General features: G+C 44.5%; 1 long non-coding RNA gene across 1 annotated transcript; it reads right to left on the reverse strand.

Annotated features, from left to right (window-relative positions):
• Positions 1–1,055: 1,055 nt before the first annotated feature.
• On the reverse strand, positions 1,056–5,104 carry LOC124245191 (uncharacterized). The gene is made up of 3 exons (XR_006890215.1): positions 5,023–5,104; positions 2,059–2,244; positions 1,056–1,372 (listed from the first exon to the last, which is right to left on the reverse strand). It is a non-coding gene; the product is annotated as an uncharacterized LOC124245191 (long non-coding RNA).
• Positions 5,105–8,421: the final 3,317 nt, after the last annotated feature.

The following is an 8,421-nucleotide window of genomic DNA, read 5'->3' on the forward strand; positions in this document are numbered from 1 at the left end:
GATTCAATGGGAGTGTATCAGGTCCTAACTTCTGTGTTATTTTCTTACACAGAACTTGGTGTCTCTGCTGCCTCTATCCTCAGGCAGACAGCATGGGAGAAGCTTTTAGAAACAGACCCAGAACTTAAGAAGCCCCAAGTTCAGTGGAAAATGAATTAACCCTATACATCCAGGAAAATTTCATACATGTATATGGTTTATTTTCTCACATTTTGTCGTTAGATTTTTCATATGCTTTATCCCAGTGCCTAAATCAGTAGCTATTCACTGACTCTCAATCAATTAGGTGAAACAATGTTTTACTACAATGGACCCATTGAGTCAAATGAAGAGCAGTACATAGGCTGGCAAATTGTGCTGGAAGATAGACAAGGAGGTAAGAAACTGGGTCAAGCACACCAGCCAGGCTCATAGAACAAGAAGTCAACATGACAGGAAGCTCATCCAGAACAAAAGGGCCAGCTTGTCTAGGAAGGATTCTCTGGGCCTGAGAGTCTAACTCTGATCAGGTGGCTGACCCTCCATTAGTGGGGATGGCCACACAGCTGTAGGCAGAATAGCACCTGTGAGGATGGCTGCACAGTTGCCATCACACACAGTGTCTGCAGATGCTCCGGAGATGGAGCAGGTAGTCAAGCTGCACAGTCAGGCTGTTGGCGTTTAGGCCAGAGCTCACTTCTTTCATCTGGGAATTCAAGAAGGATTCTGACCGTGAAGTTGATGGGAGAGATGCCAACAGATACTCCTAAACTACGGGAGGTGGGCACTACCTGTGATGGGGGCAAAGAAGTTGGAGTCACAGCCAAAGAGGAGGAGGAAGAGGCCCACAGAAGAGGAGACTGAGAACCCTTGAAGTCAGACTTTCCCAAAGTTACCCAAGCTGGGGGCGGGGTCTGGAGCTGGCACCAGACACCAGGTTCCCCATCTCATTTCAGAGCCTCCCCCACCTCCACAGATCCATATTTTCTCTCTCATAATGATTAAAAACTTGGACAGCAGGACCTTATGAGGCATTATATTTATTAAATTAATAGTATTTTGGATTTCCTCTTAAATATGTTTCTGCGTCACTAATTCTTTCCTTCATTGCATTGATTCTGCCTTAGCTGCTTCTGGAGATGTTAGGTTCTTCTGTCCTAGTATCCAAGAATTTCCACTTCACAGCAAGGTCCTGGTTTATAATCATGAGGTAGGTTTTTCAGATTGTGAACTCAGTGAGTCAACCTCATATATGGTACTCAACGCTTTTTTGTCTCCATCTTAGGAGCTATTTCCTTCAAGCCCCTCTGTGCAGGGTGGCCATTGTGGTTCCATGACAGTGAGCCATGGGGAGAAGTACTTCTGGGGAAATCGTTCATGCTGCAGAGCAGGCCTGGGGAGAGATGACAAAGGACAAAAATTAGAGGCCACATTCTGATATATATTCTGCCATACTTCCAAGATCCTCTCACCCATCTTTCCAGTATTTTAATGCAGGATGCAACATGGAGACATTGTCCCTGCCATTGCATAGCTCGATCATCTGTGTATGCCAAGACTTAGTAGCTCCCCGAGAACACCGCAGATGAGGAGAGGGGCAGTGGTTGGCTCCATGCTTCATGGAAGGGAGACTAAGGCATTCCCAGCCCACTCTGAGTCTAACATGGTGCTACCTTGTCGCCAGTTCCATGGAAGCCACTGTGGCAGACAGACCCCATGAGACCTGACACTTATAGAGGTGGGACAGCTTGCTAGAAGGCCATTTGAAAAGTGCTGACCCCGCATATTATACTGAATTCAGTAACTCAGGTTGAAAACCTTGACCCAACCTCCTGCACAAAACTTTACATAGAAGCTCCCCCCCTCTCTGCCTCAACACGCTCACCCACAGCTCTGCCCGAGAGAAATGTCCTTGCCCCGAGCCCAAGCGCTTGTGCAGGGCTGAGCCTGGGTGTGGAGAGTGGGTGCTGGAGAGGAAGAGCCGTAAAGCTCTGTACGACGGAAGTAGTTATTACGACGACGGCAGGGGACAAGTCCATACGTGCATTTGTCCAGCTCCAACACTTTTAAAATCCTCACTTTGGATAATAAGTGGTGCTGAAGTGGACGCTCCATTGCTGGCCAGGTTAACTCAAAGAGAGAGGTTGGTGGTTGAGCGTGTCTGTGACCCGAGACTCCTGCAGCAGCAATCACTGAAGTCATATTGTACAAAATAATTTGAAAACAAATAGTAGCTTCTCCAATAAGCCAAAGAACAGGAACAATCTAAGAATAAGGAAAAGAGACATTACAGAGCAATCTTAGAACAAAGCTAAAGCATACTGAGAGCCAAACGGCAAAGAAAGGAAAATATATAGAAACTTTCTTCTTTGTTCAACAAAGATTTATTGAGAACTAAGTCTTATTTATCTTCTTACACATCCCTTGGATCTTAGTTTAGATGTCATTTCCTCCTGGAAGCCTTCCTGGATCTCAGGCCACACATCCCTCCATTGCCCCCATAGGAACCCCAAGGGCAGTTTACTTGACTGGATGACTGCGGGAAGGCAGGGCCTCAAGCCAGCATCCGGGACAGGGGATGACACAATTACACGTTAAATAAATGTTTGCTGAATGATTGAAAGAATGAATACTATGTTTCAGACATCTAGCCAGGTGCTAGAAATATAAATGGGAATCAAATCGAACCCTTGTCCCGGTAGCTCACAGCCCGCGTGAAGAATGTGTTAGAATCCTAACTTCCGGACACATTCGATGTAACCTTAGGTGGGGCACCATGAGACCACAGGGAAAGCTGAGAGATGATGAGGAGAGTCGGGGGAGGGGGTTTATTTTTGACTCTGCTCCTAATAGCTAATGGCCTTAGGCCCTCCTGGTACTGAGTCCTACCCTGAAGGAGGAGCAGAAGAATTTTTATGTCAACTTGGCTTTGCTGGGAGGAGAAGATGGAGACAGGGGTATTTCTAAAATCGTCTGCTGATTTCCCAGCACCATGCTATGTACTGTTCAGAAGCCATCGAAGGTGAACTCTTGATCTTACAAAATATGTTCTCCAAAGGATATTACTTTTGGCGTGAGGGAATGACGTTTTTATTCAACCTCTGTAAGTGTAGAAGCAAAGATATACATGGCTACGGCATGTATATGGGATATGGAAAATATATAACCCAACGCCACAGACGCTGGCTGTTAATACTGTTCTAGCCTTTTGATTTAATATCAACGTCCTTTTATTTAGGGTGGAAATGTGACCAGCTGAAATACCATCCTTCCCAGTGTCCCTGGCAGAGAAGAGTGGCAGTGAGACTGAAGTATTCATCAGGGTAAGGTCTGGGAAACCCCTCTGCTGCTTGCCCTTCACATTCATCTGAATGCTGGGCTCCAGCTACACCCAAGTGAACTCATCCAGTTCATAGACTTGGTGAGTGAGGAGCTGTTATTGTCCTCCTCTTACCCACAAGGAAACTCCGTACCACAGGTGTTCATTTCCCAAGGTTCCAAGGGTAGAGAAAAGGGCTGAAGCAGGATTCAGGTCCAGGCATTTCTGATTCCAGATCCTGTGCTCCTAGCTACAGAACTGTCCTGGGATCAGCTAGGCGAGGGGGCAGAGCCGGCGATGCCAAGGATAAGCGGTGCGGGGTGGCTGGGGAGAGCCTCCTCAAAGAAGCGTGAGTGGAGCTGGGCCCTGGGGGACGAGGAGCCATTGAACAGGTGTGTGCTCTTCCCGGGAGGTGGGATAAGCATGCACCTGTTTGCCAGGTAGCGAGGAGCAGCAGCATCTGCACAAGAAGCGGTGCCCAGAAACAAGTGGCTGCTGCAGGACAGGACAAGGGGAGCCAAAGATCACCCCGGGAGAACGCCCATGCACAGTGCCGACCCCATCCTGGTGCCCAGGATTCTCTGATGTGCCTGTGACGTTCACTGTAAAAGAGGGATCCTTTGGGATGAGACACACACACAGTCCCCAAAGGCACAGGACTTTCGCTCTCCCTGTTCCTGCCTCCCTCGTTTCACACACGTACAGCAACACGCATGTGCACCACACATGCACACGCATCTACACATTTGAAAGTATTTGTAACTTTGGGAATGTTTTTGAAAATTGAAATCTCTGCAGTTACAAGAATAGTGAAACGTGGTGGGAATTACTACTGGCAGCTGCACTCCTGACGTGAAAACCGTTGGTTTCCTAAAATTTCTCATTAGGATCTACTAAATTGTATCTAGGACCTTTCCAAACCTTTCTGTGGTTAGCAGTGCAGGTCTTGGGTTTATCAGATCGGATTAAAGTTCTGACTCTACCACTTACTGTCTATGAGCCCAACCCAAGCCTCAGGCTTCTCATCGGTGAAATGGTCGCAAAGTGAAATAGTGACCTCTTTGAGCTGCTGGGTGGACGAGGGACGCGTTGTATGAGGCACTCAGCACAGTGCCTGGTCCTCTTCAAAGTCAAGGCTCTAGGAACCAGGAGGGGTGGGCGCCAGGGGCTGCAGCCTGGGCTTCCTCCTGTTACGTCCTCCCACATTCTAGGCTTCCTGTTACGACTGTTGCTTAGAACGGAACCGACAGGCTAAGGGGGAGCCCTTGTGTCTACCGTAAGTCATTTATTCATTCCACAGCAATGATTTAGCCGTGTTTTAGACACAGATGTCTACGTAAGGTTACTGCTATTTTCACCAGAACAACACAGAGGAGCGTCAGGACTAGATGAAGGATTCGCAGAAAGATGCATTCCCCTGGCGCTGCCCTGGGTCACGCTCCACCCCGCCATGCTCAGTACTCATCTGTTGGGCTGCTGCCTTTGCCCCATCCTCCCCAGAGACACCAGTGCCCTCATAGCCTCTGCTCTTCCTTCACAGAACAAGAATTGGTCTCATCAACACATTCGTCCTCATATATAGAGAATTAATGAGTCTAAGGTGTTAGCATTTAAACTGCAGAGGAAGCCTTTCACCAGCATGAACTGGAAAGGTGGAATTCGGGATCAGGTGCAAGGACAGAGGGGCACCCACACACTGTCTTGGGTCACCCCGGGCATCTTACCTGTCTGAGCGGTGGCACTGCCCACAAGCCTCTGCGCTTGTGCGTAAGAGGGCGTTGGCTCCCCGCGGGGTGTGCGCGAGGGCGTGCGGGGTACTTGGCTTCGCTGCGTTTATTTTGAACTCCAGGGAAGCCAGATTTCTCTTTCCTTTATGGCTCTGGTTGTTTTATTTATTATTTTTAAGTGGGGGTGGAGAATTTGGTAATGCCACTGGAGTGTTGTCTTTTGGTTCTGTTCTAACTTGTACATGTTATCTAGTTCTGTTCTGTTTTCCACCTTATGCAATATAATTTCAGTATCGAAATTATCTGAACCATTAATCAAGTTGCAAAACCCTTCCCTTTCCCATGTGAAAACAAAGGGAAAGAGTGGGACATGGCGCAGATAGTCACCATATATCTTTAGTTAGATTTGCAGGATTGTTTTACTTCTCTCATGTAGTCCTCCCCCCCTTCCCTTCCCTTCCTCCCCCTCCCTTTCTCTCTTCTCCTCTCCTCTTAAACTATCCTTGGTCAGTCACTATATCTTCTACAAGGTATTCCTGGGGAAAAGACTTGACATAGAAGGCAGTAACCAAAAGCTTGACCTGCTCTCCCTTCCATGCTTTGCCCTGATAGCTGCACCTTCCATTTCCCGGTGGCAATTTCTCCATCATCAGCAAGATGGGGATCCAAGCAAGATTCCCGTTCCCTGTTCTCTACTGGCCAGTGGCCTCACCAATGAGGTCTCCTACAATAGGCTGGAAGTTATGCATTTCGAGAGCTGGACCATGGTCCCATAACTGAATGTGCTGATGCTCCTCCGTGGTGTCCAAGAACACTTTATGAAATAGGAAAATGCTGCAGACCCCTGAAGCAGTACTCTGTGCCGTGATGGACTTTGCAGGCTCTAGATGGACCTCAAGATGGGTCAAAGACTGAACTTGGGGATGCTGGCCTGGGGCTGGGGTATGGCTGGTCCAAGACCCAAGAAAATTACTCTGATGTTTCAATATTGCCTACTGAAAAGAAAAGTAGTCTATTTTCATGTCTGAGACTTTGGTATGATAAATATCAGCAATAACAAACTTATTTACAGCTCATTATGAAAATGGGTGTACCTGGCTTAAATAAATAAATAGGACAGACTCTAACAGATACCTCCCACCACTTCTTTTACTGCGGAAAGAGATTTGTCATTATTGCAGGTGAAAGCAGAGATATTTTCTTACCAGAATTCCAAAGTAATTGTTCAAAATTTCTGCTCCTTTCTGATACAAAATCCTTTGAAGTTAAAAATAAATAGAAATAAAAAGACAGAAACCAAACAGTAAAACTGAAAACATTTTCCTGGACGCAGTAGGTCAAGTGCAGTGTGTACACTTCCTGCCTCATGGGGGGACAGCATTTCTACTTACTTTTATTCTTACACTAAAAATAGGAGAAAAATTAAGCTTTCCTAATTTTTCATGCAGAGGCTGACCATCACCCTCTTGGGTCTTCAGGTCAGGAGGTCTCAAGTCTCGTATTGCACGTACAGCCTGGGGAGCCCCACCTGTCTCCCAGCTTCCCTTTCAGCCCAGACCAGTGGAGCAGTATGCATCGCAAGATGCCTTGGATGCGCTGTTTTCACGAACTAAGAACTTTAGATGGGAAACCTTTACAAACGTTTCTAAGGAGATTTTGAGTTAGCATGAACATCTTCTGTATCACCGTGAGGTTTACCATTATCTTATGGGAAATTTCTTGGGAGAGTTGTCTAGCATAAAATAAGTAGTATATTTTTCTTCTTCATAAAGGGCAAGATGCTTCAGAAATTCTGACCTTTTCTGTAATAATAAGTCCATGTCAGTGGAAAGCTACCTAGTAGGGTTTTGGGGGGTGCGGGGGCGGGCAGAAAGCAATCTCTTGGATAAGCAAAGCTCAAAAATAAGTAACAGCAGTTATTTATTATATTTCTCTCCAAGCAAAGGTGACATTAAAAAAAATAAATGAGGAAGAAACTGGTTTTCAAAACACTCTCGCTACCCAAAAATATCGAAAATAAATGTTTGCAATTGTTTCAATCATTTTACGATTTTGTTGCTGAAATAATATCAAAGCCCTCATATCTCTACTTGTAAAACACTTGGAAAGAAAACTGTTTAAACTGTCCAATTTATCACCCAAACAGTAAAGTGCAAAGCTTTCTGATTAGCTTGCAAAGAAACAGAACAGTACAAAGTCTTGATTGACATAAAGGAAATGGAAATTTTTTAGCCAATTTCAATGAAATCTTCATGAAATTGGTGGATAGGATTGAAAAACAAGTGTCATGATTTGGAATATGCAACCAATATAAAGTTTCTTCCATTTGGAGCTATGTGATTTTGAGGAGTGCCTTCTTCAGCCATCATAGCTATTAGAGCCAAGCCTGAGGACAAATGCTTAAATCTCTTTATCACAAAGTACTAAAGCAAGATTTTCAAAGTTTTTTTCAAAGAAGCATAATTAATCATAAAGCAAAACGATAATGTTTAATATCATTAATAATATTTAATATACTATTTATCCTTTTTTTTTGGTGAGAAAGATTCTCCCTGAGCTAACATCCTCACCAATCTTCCTCTATGTGGTCTATGTGAGACGCCTCCACAGCTTGGCTGATGAGTGGAGTAAGTCTGCACCCAGGATCTGAACCCATGAACCCAGGCCACTTTAACCACTTGGCCATGGGGCCAGCCCCTGGTTTAACCTTTTAAAAATCATGGTCTTTATGTATGTCTTGTTAAAGACATAGTAGAGGGATACTTTTTTTTTCAACCCATAGGGGTGTATGATCAAAAATGTTCAGAGACCTCAGCTCTAGGTGTTTTCTAAAATTGGAGGAAATTGGATCCTTTCCTCCAGGCAAGGCAAATGGAAGACAATCGTCCCTCCCTTGGGTGGAACTGCTTTCCTGCACCAGATAAAGCAAATTAAAAACCTCAAGGGGTTTACTGAACTTTGCTAATTTTGTGTCTCAAATAAGAAGTTACGGACAAAGTTTAGAGTATTAACTTCAGAAAGTGTGTATAATTTTACTTGTTGAGCTATTTATAAGTATATTGATCATTAAAATTTCTTAAACATTACCTGAATAAGCAAGGATCAAGTAGCTGTTAGCAGTAGAATAAAAATTACAGTACAGAAATTGTTGACCAACTGAACACAGTAAAAGGAATTCTAGCCTGTTTAATTTAATTTCTATTTATCTTTGAAGGCTTGTTTTCAGCTTCTAATATTGATACATTTTAAATAGTGCTTTACTAAATCATATCAGAGTTTTGTTTTTTTTTTTTTAAAAAAGGGGCTCTTACAAAGGATATGCTCTAAAGTGGAATTTGGGGGAATGTTTATGCCACGTTAGCTTTATCACAAAGATTTATATAGTCTACATGTTCA

The sequence above is a fragment of the Equus quagga genome, chromosome 9, assembly GCF_021613505.1.
Source record: "Equus quagga isolate Etosha38 chromosome 9, UCLA_HA_Equagga_1.0, whole genome shotgun sequence".
Lineage (NCBI taxonomy): Eukaryota > Metazoa > Chordata > Mammalia > Perissodactyla > Equidae > Equus > Equus quagga.